We start from the raw sequence: 24016 nt of genomic DNA, 5'->3' as shown, positions 1-24016 counted from the left end.
CCCTTAATTTGATTGGTTTCATGTACGATATAGGGATTCACAATATACCTCCAAAAATGGTTTACATAGTAGTTTGTGCCATAACAAACAACTATGCCAAAAAATGTTCACTTGACATCTAAAGTCTTTGATGCTTAGCTATCATTACATTCTCAAAGTTATAACTCAACTTTTGAATGGCTCGGCATACACTATTTACTAAGGCACCTAAATCACTCAACATGTATAGACTACTCTACACATGAGTGACTCAGCACATACAATCTACTCGACACTAACTAGGTATATTGCTCGACATGTATTGTCTGGGAACTTATGCCTAACATGTTTTGATCACTTAGCGTGCACTGTAATACTGATAGAAAATGATGAAGCATTTTTTTCATTGCCTTGTCAAAACCAATATGAGATTAACAATCTCCCCCTTTGACATGAGTGGCAAAAATACTTTGTCATGCATATACAATCCTTATTATGAGCATAACTTAGCTAATATGTATACATTACATGGCTCTCATACAAAATTTCAAAATTTGTAAAATTGCAAAACTTATGACTAACTCTCAAACTTTATTTCTCCATTACTCCCCTTGAGTAAACGTTTCCTTTTTGTATCCGAATCTTATACTCCTACTAAGTAGATTTTCTATCCCCTATTAATCTCAGATTGGTTTTGACAAGGCAATGACAAAAGACTTATTCATTTTCTATCAGTATTACAGTGCACATTGAGTGATCAAAGCATGTCGAGCATAAGTTGCTAGACAATATATGAAGGGAAATATACCTAGTTAGTGTCAAGCACCAGTATGTGCATAGTAGATTGCATGTATCGAGTCACTCATGTGCCATGTAGCCTTTACGTACCAAGTGATTTACGTGCCAAGTAAATAGTGTAAGCCTAGCCATTCAGAAGCTGAGTTACAACATTTAGAATGTAGTGATGGCCAAGCATCAAAGCTTTCAGGTACCGAGTGAACAATGTTTGACCATAGTTGTTTGTTATGGCAAAAACTACTATGTAAACCATTTTTGGGCTGACATAATGATTATTTTAAGATTCTAGAAGATAAGTATGGAGGTATATTGTGAATCCTTATGCAGTACATGCAACCAATCAAATTAAGGGATGAATTAAGTGGTAATATGGATCAACCAAATCTCTTGATTCTTACCTAACCCATTCCACCTATTTTTATTTAACAAGGAAAACCCTAAAGAGTTTTCATGCATGAAAGGAGATGGATGTTAAGTGTAGATAGAGCATTCATGGTGGCTATGGAGGTTATGGTAGTGATTTGAATTACATAATCAGTTAGAGAGAACAAAGGAAAACAAAGATATGACATGGGAGATATACCTAATTAGAGAGATCAAGGATTTATTACCAAAGATAAGATTTGACATCTAGCAAAAGTGTGCTAACCAAAGGATCATGGTGTTGAATCATTTTGACAACTAATGCAGAGTAAAACTCCTAATAGAGTAGTCTTAGCAGGCTTTTGTAAATCTTTTAACCGAGTGGTTACTTTATTGTAAGTTTAAGTCCTCTCATAAGGCTCACTTTTAGCAAGGTGTTGAAATCCTTTAACAAAGTGAGACCTAAAAATATTTGTAAGCATTTAATAGGGCATACCCCTCATAGGGTAGATCATAATTTATGGTAAAACTCACTATAACCATAATTGGCTACAATTTATAGCTATAGTAGTGAAGATTTGTGGGTGTAATTGCCACCCAAACTTTACCTCCTCATTGGAGGGTGTTTGGGTAACAAATTTATTGTGTCATGTGTTATTTTTTTCATGTTATGGATGCAAATGTGTAGTTAGCTATTTAAGTTTATATGCTAAATTATGAGATGGTTCACCCCAGGCCCCGCCCCCCCCCACACACACACACTCTCTTAGAGTTTACTTTCCCATTGTTATTTCCATCAATTGGTATTAGGCCCTTGTTCTCTAGAAAGGAAAGTTTTATAGATTTGGAGGCAAGATCTTAAAGATGGAAGTCTACAAGTTGGGAACAACTATTGAGAACCAAAAGATTGAAGTACAACTTTCCCTACCCCAACTTAAGGAGGCAAGAGATGAACTATAGTGTTCATTGTAGAGAAGAAAGGAACTAGCTATCCAATAAAATGACACTCATTACCAAGAACTAGACACTACTAGACTTTTTGAGAATGGAAACTCAAGTGAATTTGATTTAGTAGTTGCAGATCTGATGGAAAAGAACAACGCCCTAATTGAAGAGGTCATAAATCTTAAGATAGAATAAGAAGTCCAATCAATATTTTTATGTGAGTTTACCAAATAGAAGAAGAAAGGTGAGGAAGAAAAATTCATGATTGAAGATGACAAAAGGACACTGACCACCAGAATGGAAGAGAAGACATTAAATGTGCAAAAGCTTTCTAGCATGCAACTAGATACAATGAATCAATTGATGATTGCAAACCATGGATTGAATGGAAAGGACATTAAGATCATAACCCTAAAGTTATATAATGACCAACTGATAAATGAACTAAGAGTAGAAAAGGAATTTGTTAAAAGATTCAACAAACCTAGTGAATCCATCAAATACTTTGAGAAGCTGATGAAATCTCAAGACCTAATAATGATATTGCTAGATTGGGATACTCTAGTACTGAGGAAGGAGAATAATCTAAAAGTGGTGACCAAAGAAACATCAAAGGTAAGAACCACAAACCCACATTTCATAATTGTGGAAATCTAAGTCATACAACAAATGTTTGTAGAGAAATAATGGAAATCAAAACCCTAAGCAAAAATTCAAGGGTTGTTGTCAAAAGTGTAATAAACAAGGACATAAGGCACATGAATGCAAGACCTAAACCATAATCACTCAAATATTTAAAGGAAACTACCATAATTTTTAGAAGTATGGAAACAAAGGATATGAATGCAAATCTAATGCCAAGTAGACATCAAACAAGTAGACAAAGGTACAACAAAATGGAAAATCCTATGATTGGGATTACAATACAAGGTTTAGTTGTCACTATTCTCAAGAATATGGACATGTTCCTGAGAATTTAATAAGAACACATTTTAGGGGAAACTACAATAGATGGTTGAGTGAAGCTACATGCTTTAGTTGTATCAAGATTGGTCATGTCAGCTGAAACTATCTAACTAGGTCACTAGCACTGAGTAACGAAACTAGAAAAGGAAAAGAAAAGTTTAATGTTGAGAAGGTAAAGGTGCAAATAAACAAGACATGGAAGAAGAAGTTAGGTTACAAAATATCAAGCTCACATGAGGTCACTTCATCCAATGGATTAGCTAATCACATCGCCCCCAACTAGGCAATCAAGATGTATGCATGAGATTAATATTTCAAAAGTTATATTATGCATCAGTTCCAAGAATCTAAGATCTAAAAAGATCATATATGCATGAATTAAGATGCAATGGAGTGATTAGAATCTAGAGGAAATTTATATTTTCATTATTTTCTATGTTGGTGCCGAGCATGGAAGACATTATTGTTGTTGTTGAGCAAGGAAAGGAATAGTGGTTATAGTTGAGTTATGGAGACATGGTAGTAAGTGTTGAGCTTGCAATATTGACCAAGTGTGTTGAAAGTCCTATGATAGTTGAGCTTATAGTTTTGTAAGAACTAAGCATTTATTTCCAAATATGAAGGGTTATATAGTCAACTTTGACTCATTTCCACTTACCATAGTTTATAGAGCGCACAAAGAGCACAAAGGTGAATTAAGAAATAAGATTCAAATATTTGTAAACTAGATTCAACTACTACTTGTCATCAATCATCAGATTCGAAAGGTATTTAACTATTGTTGAGTTGTGCTATTTGTATTTTTGCAAACCCCAGGTATTTGAAATGGCATCCAAATCTTCTAAAAATGTTAGGAAAGATGGGAAGGAAGTTTTCAATGTTCAATTGATAAGTAATGATGTTAGGTAACCCCTTTTTTGAGCTATTCCTAAGATAGGATGTAAAGGAGGTTTGTATGGTACATTATCGATGATACCACCAAAAGTATTGATGATACAAGATGTTAGATGCTACTATATGGGAAATATTGGAGAAGTAGGTGACTTGGAAATAAGAGATGCCTACAACAAACTATGTGATAATGGAGTCTTGAGGGAAGAATATAATATCGTTGAATGAAAAGGGTTAAATCATGCCCTAGATTTTCCCCAAGTATTTAAGACTGAATGGATACGAATTATTCTGAGCCGCAAACATGGTAACTATATTTGGTTGGAAGGTGGGCCAATTAAGGTCACTCAAAGGAGCATAAACTAAGTATTAGGGTATCCTACCCTAGATTGACCTAAGAGCATGTGAAGGGATGCAAAGGAAACTTTTGAAAATAAAATAGGTGTAGTATGGAACAAAAGAGGGATGTTTATTGACACAATTTTAGAGCCCCTAATTAACTTTGCAGTGAGAGTGATTTCTCACAATTTCTTTTAGTCTAGTTGAAAAACAATGTATCATGTATGGTTGTTGATTTGGGTTACAAGATAGAAGAGAAGGACCATTCCTATGACCTTGTTAAGTTGCAACTACAACAACTATTAGAAAAATTGAAGGCCATCAAGAAAGAAAAAAGTGCATCATGAAAAATTGGTTCTTTACTTGTTTTCAAATTCTTTTATGTGCAAAAAACCTTCCCCACCTTTGGCACAACTTCTTGGAAGACAAATAAGCCAATTACACAACAAATTTCAGAATTCATAGAAGATCTAGGAGACAATTTTGTGTTAGTAATGACTAGCTACTTTGGGGATTTCAGGAAATCCATGAAATAGAGGTTGAGGATCCCCGTATCCTTAGTGGAAAAACATTATGATGATGTTTTTTTCCCTAGTGGATGCAGACCATACATATGTGCAAGTAGTAATACCAAGAGTCAGATGGCTTAAACCCTTTCCATATGAGATCAATGTAGATGAGGCCTCTATAGCTATTACAACTTTACTATTAGAAGATATTGACAAGAGTTCCACCTCATTTGGTAATTATAAGGAAGCCAAATCAAGGATCACAATAGACCTAAATATAGCTATGATTCTTAGAAAGAAGAACAAACTAGTGAAAAATATGAAGGAGAGATTTGGTGAAGGAGATGAAGAAGAAGAACAAGGCCAAGCCCTATTGAAATTAACTCAATGCCTAGGATAAGATCAAGGAGAAAAAGTAGAAGGTGCCAAGGAAGAAGAAGCTAAGGAAACACCTCAACTAGCTAAGAAGAAGAGAAAGGAAAAGGAGCCAGAAATGGAGAAACCTACAAAGAAGCTTGTAATTCAACCATAATAGAAGCCCAACAGTACCTACAACTAGGTCAAGCACAAGAGTAGCAACCACATAGGAAAAATAAGTTGAGAAGCCTAAGAGAAATAGGACACTTCACATAGTAGAGCCTAGCCTACTTGCTAAGAAGACATACACAAGATTGAAAAAGAAATCAGTGTCTTAATCATATTTAGATGAGGAGAAGATCAAGTTAGATGACTTGAGTCAATACAAGGTGGTAAGCCACAATCCCTCTTTTGGCATAGATAATTTGTGTAAAAATATTATTAGAAATGTAGATTTGTTAGGGTTCACACATGTTGATTTTGATAAGCTAGGGAGTGTAGATAAAAATTAGGCTAAAGAAGCCATATATGAGATGATAGATACATTTAAATCTATTCCACTAGAGATTTTTGACTCTTTACCTAAAAGTCTTATCGGTTAACAGTTTGTCCTCCTATTAGATTTTATAACCTAATTCTTTGGTTCCTAATGTTTTGGAGAGACAAAAGGATGTTTACCAACAAATGGGTTAGTGTAAGTATTCTATCACCGCCCTCTAAATTACTAGGTACAAATCCCTATGATTTATAATGATATGCAATGAACATGTTTTTATGAGATCAGAAATTTTGAAATTATAAGATCTTAACTGAAAGCAATAAAGGATAACCAAATTGTTTTTAGGCACAAATAATTCAGGCAAGATGAATTTGAATAACCTATCACACCCAATGGAATGACTGTAGTAGATTATCTTGAGATTTTTAACTCTTACTTCTATTCTAAATTTAGATTAACCATCTAAATCCATAAGAGCAATGAAGATATATGCACATGATGGAAAATGGAATTTCTTTCACTATCAACCTTGAATGAAATGTAATCTGAAAATAACTAATAGATTCATACACATTTATCTTTCATTTTCCAATGAAACTATCTAACATGATATGAAATTAACAAGAGAAGAAACATAGCCATAGATGAAGAAAGTAAATGGAATCAACTTCACCATAGTTACCAAAATGAAATGGAATCCATATGATTATAATAGAATTACATATGATTTTCTTTCAACTCTTAATGCATAACTAATCTATGCATGGGAAACAAAACATGATAATAAAATAGAGTAAATGGAATTACAGACCAATTCACCATCAAGTTTGCCGACCTTTGTGTTGCCAAATAAGGTTACATTTATAGTTTTCTATCATCTCTCAGTTTTGGTAGAGAAACAATCACAAAATAGAAAGAAAATATGAAATTATCTAATGATATGAACTTGTGGCATCTTTTCAATCAATTATTATGAATCCATGGTACTTCTGAAAACACCCGATGACTGTTCAGTTTTATGCAATCTCATGAATCCTATAGAAAATTTTTTTTTTCTTCATATTTTTCTATTTCATGAGAAGTCTGTATAATTCATATTCCAATAGTCACTACAGTTTTGAATTCTGGTCATTGATCTTAAACTAACAATTATGGATAAAACATTATAACCCTTCCTTTATAGCTTCCTTTGTGGGTCCATCCATGTACATGTGTTAAACTGTCATTATGTCGCTATGATTTTCAATTGTACAACTTTTTATTATGACATAGTGACTGTTATGGATGTGTCTTGAGATTAATGATCCTCATTGATATTTCCTAATTATTGTGCATAATTAAAAGGAAGTCTCACCTGTTGAGCCCCATGGATAGGTTTCACCATGTCGATATCCTACCATGATTAATGATCAAGAAACTTTTTATAATGATATAGAGACAACCATAGATGTCCTTTTGATTTGACAATGTTCATTTAAAGATTTTAACTCATTGATTTCCCTTTGCAATGTGGGTCTATATGTTTCATGTGTCCAATCATCATAATGTTTCTTTAGTTATTCTCCATACAACTCTTCATAGTGACATAACGATGAGCATTGATTTATTTTTGATCTATTGATCGACGATATGCATCATTGAATGCTTATATTTCCATCATTAAAACATCATTTATTGATTTGGTCTTCATTGATGATTTGGATTTAGTCTTTTCAACCATTTGACTTGTCAACTTTGTGATGTATACACATAGATTAAATATTAACCATCAATTTCATTTCAAAAAGATTCATACCAACTTTGACTGAGTTCTTTCACCAATTTTAATGATTTATTTGCTTCTCTAACATTCTATCTTGATTATTTCAATATCCTCCATAAAAAAATATTACACACCATAAATCCTTGTCTTCAACATGATTAGGAATAAAAAAATATTAATCAACAAAATATCCAGACCTTCTTCTCGTTAGGGAAACGCATAACAAACCCTCTAAAACCTAATCACCTAACTAGTGGACTGGTGCATTTCTCATATGATTTCCTGCATTAGATTAGGTCAAAGGAATGATGAGAAGTAAAAGCCATCCTATGGGAAATCTAGACTCAGACTCAAGACATTAACACTTGACTTGACTCAAAACCTTAAAGAAAAAGATATGAACTAAAACTTGGGCAATGAGCCTATATGACTGAGTTGAGAAAAAGTGGCAATATAGTTTGACCACTGAGAAGAAAATAAAAGAGGCTCAATTATCCAAAGTTATGCCTTCTTTGGACAAGAAAATGATGGCTAAAGCCATGAATAAATACAAGAGTAGATTTTCCCCCAAATATAGAGCTTTCAAGCTTTTGAGAAGTTAGATAGAAGAAGTGATAACTCAAAGAATGCTTCTTTGGAAGGACATTTATGGTTTATCCACCAAGGCCACAACAAAGAAAGTAGATGAAGAGAAAAAGGACACTGAGAAAGGTGAACAAGAGGTAGGAGATACTAAAAAATAGGTCCAAGTCAAGGATCACAATGTGGAAGGCACTAAGGAGACAACATCATAGGAGGCCATAGTTGATGAAGAGAAAAAGAATGTACAAGATGTACAAGTGTTGAATGCTAGTCCTCCACATATAGACCAAGTGAGTCAACATGACTTGGTAAAAGTAAAGGATGTTGCTGATAATTTTGATTAGAAAATCAATACTTGACTGAAGAAGATTTGGAAAATATATTGAAGGACTCCACCACAACAACTCAACCATGCTCAAATCACATATTGGTGAGAGTTGATGAGATTCAAAATGTAGAAGTTGTATTAGCAAGGGAGCAACTGAAAGACACATCTAATGTGCCCCCTCAATCCATAGAAGCTAAGAGAAAGTAAAATAGGATCTACAAACATATCAAAGTGCAAAACTAGAATAGATAGTTGTTATAGCTAAGACACAATTTGTGATGCTTAAATTGCATTTCAGATAAAAGAGATAGAGGCACAATAAAGAGATACCATTGTAGGTATGCCAACTATATTAAGTATTGAGAAAGATGAAACTGAAGTTCACACAAGTCAAGAAGCAAGTTCTTCACCTAATAGGATTAAACCTTAGACAAAAATAACAATTACATGCAAATATAAACAATATCAGAAAATAATAGATCCCATAGAAGAGAAAACAAGACACCAAGATTTAACATGGTTCACCCAATCCATGGGCTACATCCACCAAATACTAAGTCCAATATTATTATAATCCAATGATTACAACTTGATTACAATCCATAATACCTTACAACTCAATACCACCACAAGAAGAAATTTTCACATCACTCACAATGAAACAATCCCTAACTCTATGCCCTTTTATACAAGTATTGTTTCCACTTCAAGGTTAAAATTAGTCACCATAATCCAACAATCTCCCACTTGGGGACTATTAGGCTCCATAGTCAACATCAAAACCTATTTCAAAAACTCAATGTGAAGCATAATAGGAAGACAATAAATATGATAAGACTAAAGAGTTGAAGGTGACTACTACATCAGTAGGAAAAATTTCCATACAAACTCTAGTTACCCTACCAATTTTTGTTACTCCTCCCAGTAGTCAATCTCTTCAGAGGTCGAGCACACATGTCTCACCTTTGCAAATATCAAGGCCAAGTACTAGTATATCAAGGAGCATAGATGACACATCATATGAGGATTCTAGTTTAGATAAGATGGTTGATTTTCCAAAGTTTTATTTAAATAAAATCACTATAGAGACGATGAGCATTCTATAGGAAGTTCTACAATGAAATAAGAGGCAAGAGTTGCTGAGAAGGGAGAAAAAGAAAAAGAAAGTTTTGCATGACATCAAAGATATATTTCTGGATGCTTTCATCCTTCCTGAGCCACATGAAGCCAAACCTATCATTGAGAAACTTGTTGATATGGTTGATAAGATCAATAATGAAGACTTAGATTCTAATGTTAAACTCTTAAAATGGTTTGAAAGAAAATCTCATTCAAAGGTACTTGAAAAGATATCTAGTGTTATTGCACTTACTTAGGTTGATCTAGAACCAAAGTGGAGAGTGTGAAGAAGGTGTTAGAGAATATTTTCTCACTCTAAACTAATCTATGTGATGCAAATATATTCACATAGAAAGTTTAGAGGGATATTGACCAACTGCAGGGAGATCTATAGCTTACAGGTAATGCCTTACAACTATCTCTTGGTCAAAGTTAGTCTCATTTTTAGAGGTTACTATCCACACAAGGTAGGTTTTCCAAGATGCAAGCACATGATGCTACTCTTAGAGCTACCTTGATAAGTATCCGATCCATGTTGACCCTACACATGGAAGTGTTTCATAAGGAACTAGCTTATGCTAAGACACCAATGAAGAAATATAACCAACTTTCAACTCATGATGACTTAGTTGACCTTGCTACCCAGCTAGATATTGAATATCAATCTCTAGAGGTAGCATGCAACAATTGGGATGCAACATTGAAAATCATCATGGAGATCCATAAATCATTTTTGGATAAAACACTATCAGTGTACCTCCCAGGACATAAGTGTCCAAAAAGGGGGTTCTGCATAACTTTACAAGGTTATGGAAAACTAGATGCAATGCTTCTAGTTCTTCATATTGTGATCACATTATATTAAGAATAGCATGACCGTGATTGAATTTTTTTTTTTTTGGTGACACAGATCATTTTTTTTAAATATTATTTTCTTGGCTTGTTAATAAACTAAGGTCCATTTTTCAATTTGATGAAAAATATACATAACTTGATCATGCTATGTATAGTTTTGAATTTCATTTCATGGTGTTCACTTATTTGCACACCATCTTGGTGCATATGCCCTTATACATAGAATCTAAAATTTAATTTGTAAAAGGAATAGATGCACCATATGATATAAGATGAACTAATCATATTTTATAATTAATGAATCTTAATTATTCTTGAAGGAAATGCTAAAAAAATCCATGGTGCATGTCCAAACCTTAGTTAAAAGATATAAGCAAAACAATCTAACCAAAAATACTACAGAAAACTTCAAAATACTTGAAATTTAGAAGAATATTAGATGAAAAATAGGAATTAGAAACATAAAGAAAAGACAAGGTTGTGTAGGATTAATCAATCTCATTAAAATGAAAAAAAATTCCTTAGAATTTGTCTGGGATAATCTAATAAAATACATACAAGTTTTAAGAACAATTCCCATAGATTAATTATTTAAGAGTTAATATTTATATATGTAAGAATTGGTAATGGCTAAATATGGAAAATGTAAATAAAAATAACTCAATAATTTATGAAGTTACAATATATATTATGGATTTCAAATTGGGTTGCCTTAATATTTGGAATAGTAAGTAATTTAGGTTGATAACCAACTCATAGTTATAATAATATATATTGTCAAATTATGTAGAAATAGGTACCAGAATTAGAGATAAAGTTGGGTTTGCAAATTCATCTTGAACTTAAAAAATTCTCTTGTGTGATTTATAGTATACTACTATTTATTTTATTCTATTTTCCTTAAATAAAGGATAAAACAAAATGAATTTTCAATTGTGTCCAAGTATGATTATAACAATGCATATTAGAGCTAAGCTCCATAAGGCATCTAGATGATAAGTGTTGTTATGTGGAGCATAATTAGACTTAGAGGTTAATGCTTCCCCACTTCCTTTGGCATGGTTTCCCCCTAGAATATTTCTATGATGATTTTCAAGAAGTGCCCCCATGGTGGGGTCAAGGGGTAATGCTCATTATGGGTCAGGGAAAGAACCCTTTGCAAGGTCTTGGGGTCAAGGGGCAATACCAAAAACGAATAAATATTATAAAAGGCATTATGAGTTATTTTCTATTGGATGACATATTATAGCTCTAATTTTATAACCAACATATAAGTATTGTACAAAATTTCCTAAGGTCAGGGATTTTTTTTGGTGTGATGATTATGTAGCTTCTTGTAACTTGATTTTTAGTTGTAGGGGATTGCAAATTATAAGCAGGTTAAAATATGATAGGGAGGTTGGATGAATCAATCACTGATTCATGCTCTTAGTCTACTTGCAAGACACTTAGGGCATCTATCCCACACCACCTTCCACCTATAGGACCTGAACTTTCTAAGGATCCCCTAATGTTATGATCCTGGTGGGAAACCTTCACTAGCACCTCAGGATTTTGGTGCAATGGTTTGTACCATGTGGTATCATTTCCTCCACCTAGGTTTGAGTCTCAAAGTGAGTGGCAATGCCAGCATTGCAGTGTTCGTCTAGGGCTCATACGACCAAGGGAGGGCCCACCATATGGACCAACATCTAGCCTACAGTTTGGACTATGGAGCATGGTGGGATGTTTTGATCCTAGTGGGAAGCCTTCACTAGCACCTTAGGGTTTTGGTGTAATGATTCAAGTCTCTCTAGCCAACAAAAGTACCAAGAAAAATTCATCAATCAAGTCAAAAATTGATGCGTTCTTGCTTCACTCACCATAGCCCTTAAAGCATCATAAAGGTTCTTAACCCCCAACTCTTGAACTAATATTTATAGAGGTGTCAAAGTATTACCAAAAAATTCAACTCAACCAACTAAGGGTGTTAGAAGTCTCACTTGATTCATATTCTCATCCAATTTCATCAATTTTTCACAAATAGGCCTAAAATGCTATTAGACCCAATTAGGTCTCCTATAGTAAGAAAATAGGGATTTTCTCCCTATCCTTCCAAATAAAACCTAAAAATTTTCTTAGGATTATTGGATCATGTTCCAACCTCTCAAGGATTCTTGTGGTCTTGGGGTCACCACCTTTCGTACAATACAATTTGAGTGAATTTAGGGGTTTTAGGGCTCTAACTAGTTGTTCTACAAATTAGAATTTATGAGGCTATTGACTGGATTGGTATGATCAAACCCTCTTCATTACACCTTAGTAATACTCTTATCTTAAATCTCGAAGTGGAATCATGGCTCTAGCTATCCACCTCTACAAGTTATGTTGATTTCTCCTTAGTATTCCCTAGCTGGACTCACCATAGGCTTTCCTAGGGAAAGACTTTTAAAATGGCTTCCCTGCATTTGAGGGCCCAAGATTTTGTACATTGAAGGTACATGGTGTTTACTCACTATTCTCGAGAGGTTGTATAGTTTGGAAGTTGGGAAAGTGAGTTAGAACTCTATCTTTGCTAACTACTTGGACAAAACCAAAAATTGTGCAAGAATAAAACTATTTACAAAAGGGAAGTAAATGAAAAGAAAATTCCTATATAATGCCACATATAATGAAGAATTTTTTTAAATAAATGAATCACACCAAGTCTCACAATATCAAGTTGAATCCTTTAACTAACTACTGTCATGAAAATGTACAAAATTTTCTCGAAAACTACTTCAAAACACTAATGTTCAGAACTTCTGTCAGTACAATGGGTGTCCAACCCTACATTTTGGTCAAAGAATTCCTTTTATAGGGTAGTTGGGTGGTTATTTTCCCCTTGAGGCTCTTTTCCATTGAGCTTCAACTTTTTGACAATGTTGCTCAAGCAACTTTTCAAAGTTGAAAAGTTGCACAACGTAACTTTTACATCTTTTTTTACAACTTTTTCCCAAGTTAGTCAAATTGACTCCAATGCATTCCAAACTTAACCAAATACCTCAACTAAGGTAAAAAAAATCATCCTAACCCATCCTAGACCCTACTAAACTCATGATGATGTCATCATTATGCTTTTGCAATCAATGGCTTTTACATTTGGTTAATCCCTAATTGCACTCACAAGTGTCCTAGGACTCTTCCACTCACACCCTAATGTACTTCTACCATGGTCCACATTAGGTGCTCTTGCACCATCCTCCCTCTTTACACAACTTTCAAGGTACATGAGGAAAAGTCAAAGACAAATCAATACCCAACTTCTTTAAGTTAGCTTCTTCTACCCATGTGGCTTCAAATTTTGTTTGTTCCTTGCACTATATGAGATGTTCCATATATACCTTAGGTCTAGTTGATTTCTTCACCCTATATTCCAAGATCCTCTCTTCTTGTAGTTGCACCTTGGGAGGCAAGACTATAGCACTTACAACCCCCAATGTCTTCTAGTTATTCTGGTTCAAATATGTCAATGATCCTTTTTATTTGACTAAGTCAGCCACATTGAACACTAGCAAAATACTTAACTCTGTTAGAAGTTCCACCTTGCATCCATTCTATCCATACTTGGCTAATACCTTGCATGATCCTACTCTCTTCATTTTCAATTTAGTTGGCATTCCCTTCTACAACCTAGATTTGTTTAGGTGGACCATTACATCATCTCCTAGTTCAAACTATACATCTATCCTTGACATATACATTTTTGTCTTTAGCTTATGTGTAGCCTATGTTATAGTTGTCTTCACTTTCTCTTGTATATCTTTCATTTTTTGTGAAAAATCTTCTGCATGTCCACTTCTATACTCCATGGCTCCTAAATATCCAAGTTCACACACTCCTCTTGGGTGCATCCCATAGACTATCTCAAGATGACTCCTTCATGTAGTCTTATTCATATTGTAATTGTAAGCATATTTATTTTGTGGAATGATTAAGTCCCATGTTTGTCCATACTCCTTGGTTAGGCATCTGAGAAGGTTACCTAACACCCTATTTATCATTTTAGTTTGACCATCTATTTGAGGATGGCAAGCTGAACCAAAAGATAAATTAGTACCCAATCTACTCCATAGAGTCTTCCAAAAATGATTCATGAACTTCACATCTCTATCAAATACTATGCTTAGGGGCAGTTCATGTATCCTTACAATCTCTCTGAAGAATAGGTTAGCAATATAACTAGCATCATGGGTGGTTTTTCAAGGGATAAAATGACTCATTTTTCTAAATCTACTAACCACTACATAGACACTGTCCAACCTTGTCTTAGTCTTAGGAATACCTAACACAAAATCCATGTTGATGCATTCCCATGGTCTATTGGGAATAGGCAATGGTTGGTACAAACCTACATTGCCAGCTCCTCCTTTGGCTTTTGTACATAGCACACATTGTTCCACATATCTTTTGACATCTCTTGGCAACTTGGGCCAATAATAGAACCAATGTACCAACTCTATTATCTTTTTTATGCCAAAATGGCCACTAAGACGTCCATTGTGCTTCTCTTGAATGAGGTTCTCTTTCATGGAACCTTGAGGAACACACAATTGATTCTCCTTAAGCAAAAGTCCACTTTGTAGTGTATATTTTGAGCTCATTAAGTATGAAAATGGTTTCAAAAATTAGAACATACCTTATATGCTTTAGATAAGTCTTTATCATCCCTATAGCAGTCTTTGAAACTCTTTATGCCAATGCTTTGGAGTAGGATCTCTTGGATTGTCAATATCCTCCTGCTTAATGCATCAACCACTTTGTTCACCAATCCTTTCTTGTGCTTGATAGTAAATATGAAAGTATGAAAATACTCCATCCACTTCAAGTGCCTATTACTCAACTTTTCTTGTGTGTTGATATAGATAAGTGTTTGGTTATTTGTAAACACCACAAATTCTTTGGGTAGGAGATAATTTCTCCACTTCCTAAGTGATTGCACTAGAGCATATAACTCTAAGTCTTAAGAAGAGTACCTTTTCTTGACTTCATTGAGCATCTCACTAAAGAAAGCTATAGGTCTACCTTCTTGGCTTAGTACTCCTACTGTAATCCCCCTTGCATTACACTCCACTATGAACAATTTATCAAATCTAGGTAACAAGAGGGTAGGATGGGTAGCCACTTCTTGTTTCAATTTATTAAAACCTCTCCCTCCAATTTTCCATTTAAACTTGGTCTTTGGTCCACCCTTGATGGTATCTAGTATTGGTGCACAAATTCCACTAAAGTTACTTATAAACTTTCTATAGAATTGATCTAACCCATGGGATCTCCTTACCTTTGTCCCTATTGTTGGTGTTGGCTAGTTCAAGATAACATCCACTTTGTTTGGGTCCATCTTCAATGAACCTTGTGATACTATAAATTCTAGTTATAGAAGTTCTTGCTAGAGGAATTCATGCTTTTATAGGTTGACATACAATTTCTCTTTCTGCAATCTCTTGAGTACAATCTCCAAGTGTTTCATATGTTCCTCCTTGATTTTGCTAAAGATGAGTATACAATCTAGGCATACCACGACAAACTTCCCAGTGTAATCCCTAAGCACTTCATTCATTAGCCTCATGAATGTGCTAGGGGCATTTTTAAGACCAAATGACATACCTCTTCACTCATATAACCCTTATGTGGTCTTGAATGTTGTTTTCCACTCAACTCCTTCCTGGATCCTAATTTGATGGTAGCCACTCTTTAGGTCCAACTTGGTGAAATACCTAGATCTTTCTATACAATCCTTAAAATCCTCAATCCTAGGTATAGGAAATTTTGAATTTGATTGTAATCCTATTTATTGCCGTAGAATTAGTATAGAGCCTCCACTTACCAACTTTCTTAGATGTGAATGCCACAGGTACTGCATAAGGACTAATGCTCTTCTTAATCAAGCCTTGGTCAACCAATCCTTGCACTTGTCTAGCCACTTCTTGGTTCTACTCTAGGGTGAGCTTGTAGGCTGCATTGTTTGGTAAAGAATCCCCTAGGATAAAGTCTAGTATTTGATGACTAAGACATCTTTTAGGAGGTAATGTTGCAAATGTCCAATCATTGATTATGTCCTTGAACTTCCCAAAAAAGTCTTATACTTCTTTAGGTATTGGTGTCTACATATTCTTTTCTCCTCCTTTAGGTTGCACCATTATAACATATCCTTCACCTCCTTGTTGAAGAGTGTTAACAAAATCCTTTCCACTACTTAATTGGATACTAGAAGTCTCTAACTATATTTCCTCTTCTTCTATCAATGATTATATTTTGAAAGTCCTTCCATTCTTCTTGAAAGAAATGGTGTTCTCCTTTCCATCATAGATGACTCCTCTATCATATTTCCATGCTCTATCCAATAGGAGATGACATGCATCCATAGGCAACACATCACAGATCAACTTGTCTCTGTACCCTCCAATGAAGAACTCTACCCATGTTTTCTTGTTTACATGTACACTTTTCCCCTTATTTAGAAAAGTGTACATGTGAATAAGAAAACATAGGTAGAGTTCTCCATTCAAGGGTACAAAGAAAAGTTGATCTGTGATGTGTTGCCTATGGATGCATGCCATTTCCTATTGGGCAGGTCATGACAATATGACATAGGAGTCATCTATCATGGAAAGGAGAACACTATTTCTTTCAAGAAGGATGGAAGGACTTTCAAAATATAATCATTGATAGAAGAAGAGGAAATATAGTCAAAGACTCCTATTGTCCTATTAAGTAGTCAAAAGGACTTTGTTAACACTCTTCAACAAGGAGATGAAGAACTAGTCTGGGGTATCTTCTCCAACTTAAGCTTCTTTGCTACTTCCTCTAAGTATGGAACCTGAATCTACAACAACCTTACATACCTTACCAAGTATTTTATATCTTACCCTGAATAAGGCTCTCCTATGCTTTGGCTCCTCTTTGATTGGTTTCTTGATTAGAGCTCTTCTAAACATTATGTTCTCTCCCATCTTTGACTCTATATGGCTAATATCTAGCGATTGACACTTAATGTCTCCTATTGAACATATGTTACTCTCTTCTTAGTGTTTGAAGAAGATGCTTTCATAGGGCATCTATATGTAGGATGACCCAACTATCCACAACTATAACACTTCATGCTATCAAAGTATGAGTTACTTCTACCTACAACTCTTCCTTTGTTAGAACCCACTTGAGTTCCTCTAACTTTTCCATGACCTCCTCTAGAAGTAGTTTCATTCCTATGATCTGCAAAATTAGATTCTCCTTGATTTCTTGACTCAGTCCCTCTACCTTGGTATCCACCTCTATCACCTCTTCCTCTCCCTCTTCCTTTGGAAGTTTGATCATGTTTCCTTCTACTCTTGTCTTTAACCTTGATGGCTAATTGATAGCATTGGTGTACTATCTTGGGACTGAGAAGAGTCATCTCTTCATGTATACTCCATTTCAACCCATTTAGGTATCTAGCCACCTTAATACTATCATCTTCAAGTAAATTGTATCTCATGCATAGCTTTTGGAATTCCTCAATATAGTAAGTCACATCAAGATCCCTCTATCTAAGACTTTTTCTCTTCTATTACAATTGGATTTCATAATCCTCTAGAATGTATGCCTCTCTTACTTTGTGAACCATTCCCCTCCAATTGGAAATTGGTTTCTTACCTTCCTTCTCTCTCTCTCTACCTAGATGAACTTCCACCATGTCAATGTAGAACCTCTCATCCTTAACATTTCTACCCTCACCTTACGTGACTTAGTGATTCCATCACACTCAAAATGTTTTCCATCCTTTCTATCTAGTCCATGACTAGATCTACCTCCATCTTCCCACTAAATAGTGGTATTCCCTCCAGTACCTTTCCACTCATGGCTTTCAATACCTTCAAGAATGGTTTCTCTATAAGGATGAGATTAGGTGTAGGCTCTTAATTCTCTATAACCACATCTTTCTTCTTTCCTTCAACCTTTCCTTTGACTTCCTAAGTCATTTCTTCCACTTGATCCAAATTTTCTTCTAGTTGGGCTAATCTATCTTTGAGAAATCTATTTTCTTCCTCTTGCTTAGTCACCTTCTTTTTTAACTCTACATTCATCACCATTTTAGTTTCTCCTATTGATTCCTCAATCTAAAGTATTTATCCACAAGCCTAATATTTTGAGGCTCTGATACCAATATGATAGGGAGGTTGAATGAATCAATCACTAATTCATGCTCTTAGTCTTCTTGAAAGACTCTTAGGGTGTCTCTCCCACACCACTTGCCACCTATAGGATCTTAATTGTCTAAGGATCTTCTGGTCTCTCTAGTCAACCCAATTACCAACAAACATTCATCAATCAAGTCAAAACTTGATGATTCTTGCTTCACTCACCATAGCCCTTAAAGCATCATAAAGGATCTTAACCTCCAATTCTTGAACTATGCCTTGCAAAGGTGTGGAGGTATTACCAAACACTTCAACTCAACCAACTAGGGGTGTTATAAGTCTCACTTGATTCATCTTCTCATCTAATTTCATCAATTCTTCACAAATAGGCCTAAAAGACTATTAGCCCCAATTAGGTCTCTTATAGTGAGATAACAGGGATTTTATCCCAATCCTTCAAAGAAACCCTAATTTTTTTCTTATGATTCTTGGATCATGTTCCAATCTCTCAAGGATTTTTGGGGTCTTGGGGTCACCACCTTCCATACAATACCCTAACTCAATTTGAGCAAATTTAGGGTTTTTAGGGCTCTAATTGGCTATTTTGCAAATTGGAAAGTATGATACCTTCAAAGAGATTGAAATGAACACAACCTCTTCACTACACCTCATTAAGACTCCTATCTTAAATATCTAAGTGGAATCATGGCTCTAGCTATTCACCTTTGCAAGTTTTTCTTATTTCTCCTTAGTCTTCCATAGTCAGACTCACCACAAGCTCAACTAGGGAAATACTTTAAAAATGGCTTCCCTACATGTTAGGGCCCAAGCTTCTAAATACTGAAGGTACATGGATTCTTTGTCCAAAATTTATGTCTATGCTGTATAGTTTGGACAATGGGAAAGTGAGTTTGAAGTCCATCTTCACCAACTTCCTGGATAGAACAAACAATAGTGCAAGAACAAAACAATTTACAAAAGGGAAGTAAATGAACAAAAATTTCTATCTAATTCCATAAATAATTAAGAAAACATATAAACTAATCACACTAGGTGTTATAGTAGAAACTTCAATCCTTTAACTAACTACTGTCATGAAAATGTACAAAATTTGCTTGGAAACCACTTCAAAACTCAAATGTTTAGATTTTATGTCAATACAATGGGTGTCTAACCCTACATTTTGTTTAGGGAATTCATTTGATATGGTGTTTGGGTAGTTACTTTCCCCTTTAGGGATCTTTTCCATTGAGTTGCAACTTTTTCACAATGTTGCTCAACCAACTTTTCAAAGTTGCAAAGTTGCACAATGTAACTTTTACATCTTTTTTGGCAACTTTTCCCCAACTTAGTCAAATGGACTCCAATTCTTTCCAAACTTAAACAAAGACCTCAACTAAGGTAAAAAAATCATCCTAACCCATCCTAGACCCTATTGACCTCATGATGATGTCATCATCATGCTTGTGTAATCAAGGGCTTTTACATCTCGTTGATCCATAATTGTACTTACAAGTGTCCTAGGACTCTTCCATTCACACCCTATTGTACTTCTACCATGGTCCACATTACCTTATATAAAACACAATCAAAATGAACTAAAGGAACACACATAAAAGAAAACTTGGATTGATTAAGAAATCCTTTGGTGCTCCTGCACCAAAATCATTGGATAATAATATTGGACTTGCTATTTCGTGGGCATAGCCTAGGAATTGGGTGAACCACATTAAATATTTATGTCCTCTATTTGTTTATGACTGCTTTATTCCTTTATGATATTGGTTATATTTTCATGTAACTTCTATTTATATCTTCTAATCCTAACAATAAGAGAAAGTTCTTGCCTCCTTCCTCTATTCTTGGTTTTGTGAATAAGAGGAATGATACCATAAGGGCACCCAAGAAAATGACTAGACATAACAATGCTTCAAGAAACAAGGGGTGACAACTTCTAGCCTAAATTCCATTTCCTTGAATCTTCATTGTTGACCTGAAACTTAGTTTAGTATTTTCATGGTTTCATTTCCTATTCTTTATACATACAATCAACAGGAAGACATAGGCTCTTACTCCTACCATCTAGATGTCTAATGAACCCTAATATGTTTTCTTGATATTTTGATACTAATAGTATTTATATATACAACTACATGATGTTGTTCATATATCACAAAACAAATGTTTTATGAGATCAACTCTTGAAAATATACATGTATAACAATTTAGAATAACAATATATGTTTAAAGTTGTATACCTTTCAATATATTCATTGCAATTCATATAGGCTAATGGCTATTGAATAGAGATTTAACATCATCAATAAACAAATGGTAGAACAAGTGCATAAATGTGCATGTCAACATGTAATTAGGCTCATTAAAATGAAAAATCATATTCTATCTTATGCTTTATCTAGGAAAAGGCATGCAAATTTTAGCAATAACCGCCCTAAATTAATTAATTAATAGTTAAGATTTATATATTGTAAAAATGATTGATGGCTAAATATGGAAAATGCAAGTAAAATTAGCTCAATATTTATGACTATGATATATATTATGAATTTCAAACTAGTTTTCCATTATATTTTAAATAGTAAATAATAGGTTAATATTTAGCTGTTAGTTAGAATTATATATATACACACACACACACACATGTATGTATGTATGTATGTATGTATACATAAATGTATCTATATTTATACACACACACACACACACATATTTATACATGTATATATTTATGTATGTATATGTATAAATATATATACATATATGTATATGTATTTATGTATATATACATACATACACATACATACATATATGTACATACATATACATACATATACATACATACACACACACATGTATATATATACATACACACATAGATATATATACACACACACATACATACATTCATATGCACACACATATATATATACATACATATATACATGTATACAAATACACACACATATGTGTGTATGTATGGATATGTGTGTATGTGTGTGTGTGTGTGTGTGTACATTTATATATGTATACTGTTATTTCCTCTTAATTGCACATCCATGAAGCAAAGGAGGGCATAGGTGTTTTCTCTTACCATCTAGATGTCTTACATAACCTTTTACATTTTTTTGATAGTTTGATAGTAGTATTATTTATAAATATAACAATGAGATTATTGACATATCACGGGGAAACATACTTTCTTTGGTCAATTCTTTAAAATCTACACATGAACAAGAGCTGCGTTGATGCAGCTAGAGTCCTGCCTAATGTGAAATAATATAAAAAAGTTAAGAATACAATATAAACCCTAAAAATTGGTGAAAAAAGTTAAGAAAAATATATAAACCCTAAAAGACTAGTGAAAAAGTTACACATGAAATATAATCTGGAAAACACAACTCAAAACTAATGAAATACAACCTACTTGCTTAAATCTGATTGATTGATGCAATACAAGCTAAATATTATCTCAATTATTCTACAGTGGTTGGAAATTTTATCATTAAATAAAATTTGATTATAAAAAAAAAGAATATTTTTGTTAAATACAAAAATATATATTGTTAATGTGAAAAAGGAGAAAAATGTATCATGATCTAGTATGTAAATGTTCATCAAGATTTTCTCAATTAATTCTAGGTAAATATACATTTTTCTTATTCTATAAAAAATAGTTTTCAATTTGGAGATAATGCTAATAATGTATGTAGGAGATTATATTATAGTTTGATCAAATTGTGACAAATAGAAAAATATATTTATAGACAATGAACACAATAAAATGATTAAATCAACATGTAGGATTGGGTCTCCCAGCCCAATATGGAAGTCACTCTATCATGTCTCAGACACAGATCTATAAAATGATCCAACTCTTATTAGAACCAACATAAATGCATCTAAAAAAAATCCAAATCTTATTAGAACCAACACAAATGCACCTAACAATGTAGCCATTATAATCAAATTAGAATTTTACAATTTTAACAATATAATCATTTCACAAAAAGCTATTAATATTCTAATGTCATGAACTTTGAAGTAGTCTATGACAAATTGTTTTATAACATGTTTCAAGGTGTCCGTAAAAGAAAATAGTCTTGTCACATTTTTGTTGCCTTTAATTCTTTAATCTCACTTCTAATGTCCTCACAAGCTCTTTGGCCTTGGAACTAAACACAATTATATGGCACACATTGGGGTTGATGAAACCTTCTTCAACAACCTTGTAGATGGAAGACAACATAGAGTTTTAGGAACCTTCTACATTCAATAACCCAACCTAAAAACTAAAGCATTTCAACAATAGAAAAAAGTGACATCACATACTTTGTCATGTCATTTAAATGGATTCATTAATAATGGTATTTGATTCTATTCAGGCGGAGCACAAAAATTACTGGCTTGTCATGTATGCTAAGTTGAACCCATGTTTTCACCTCCACTAATTCCTCCAAAGTTCCATAGAAAATTTTTAGTAATACATTATTCACCAATTTAGTTAAAGAACTGTGATCTACATTAGGAAAATTTAATTTACAATAGTTCATTTTTAACTCTCCTAATAAGGCAATGAAAGCATTATATTGATAGGCCATCTCAACCTTTGTTTGATGCATCTCTGCCACAACCTTCAAGTAGTGGCTATGCACCCACAAAAATAGTTGGGCATATGGAGGAGACACATAGATTTTTCTTTTTAAAAAAGTATAAAGAGTTGCATGTAGAAAACCAAATTCATGGCTACCTTCACTTCCTCTATTGTTTCCTTGTAATCTGTAGAAAGCTATAAAAAATGCAAAGATTGGGTAGACAAATTATTGCATCTTTCACTATAATCTATCGACAATTAAATTTTTTTATATCAAAAAGCTATAATTTGAAGCAGCGATTTGAAGAATTTTGTTCAATATACAGGGATCTCTATATTTACCTCTCAAGGCATTAGCATTTTGGAAATAATTTATAAAATGAACAGAACCATAATTAGTGCAAGCGATGGAGTCTATCAACTCTGAAAGAACAAACTAATAATCTACAATGATGAAAATTTTACAGGAAGAATTCAAAGAGTTCAATTAATGGCTCAAAAAATTTACCCTCAAACATGGGGACTCCTTCATGCACAACTTGTGAAACTAGACCCATCAGTCTGAGGCTGCCAACACCATATAGAAAGATAGATAAGCACCACTTGCTTGGTGGTGTTTAGCATGACAATAAAATTCCATTTGTTTCATGGACTCACAGTTCGAACATGCATGCAACCACATGTATGAGCATGTTTGCAACCAAATGTAAATTGATCATTTTAAAAAATTTGTTAAATGACAAATTAAAAAGACTACTACTAAAATTAACAGTGACCAATTGAAAAATAACAATAAGAACTAAAATATTGTTTTAAAAGAATTATTTTGGAGAATCATAGCTTAAAAGTTATGGACACAATTTTCAAAACATAAACTAATTGAAGATGAAGCAAAAGAAAACTATACTTTCCACCTATTTATAGATAGGACTAATAATTGAAAATAACAATGTATGTTTAAAGCCATATACATTTCA

Source organism: Cupressus sempervirens, chromosome 9 (genome assembly GCF_028749045.1).
Source record: "Cupressus sempervirens isolate cs-2001-9-10 chromosome 9, ASM2874904v1, whole genome shotgun sequence".
Classification (NCBI taxonomy): domain Eukaryota; kingdom Viridiplantae; phylum Streptophyta; class Pinopsida; order Cupressales; family Cupressaceae; genus Cupressus; species Cupressus sempervirens.
Note: the sequence above shows the minus strand (reverse complement) of the source record.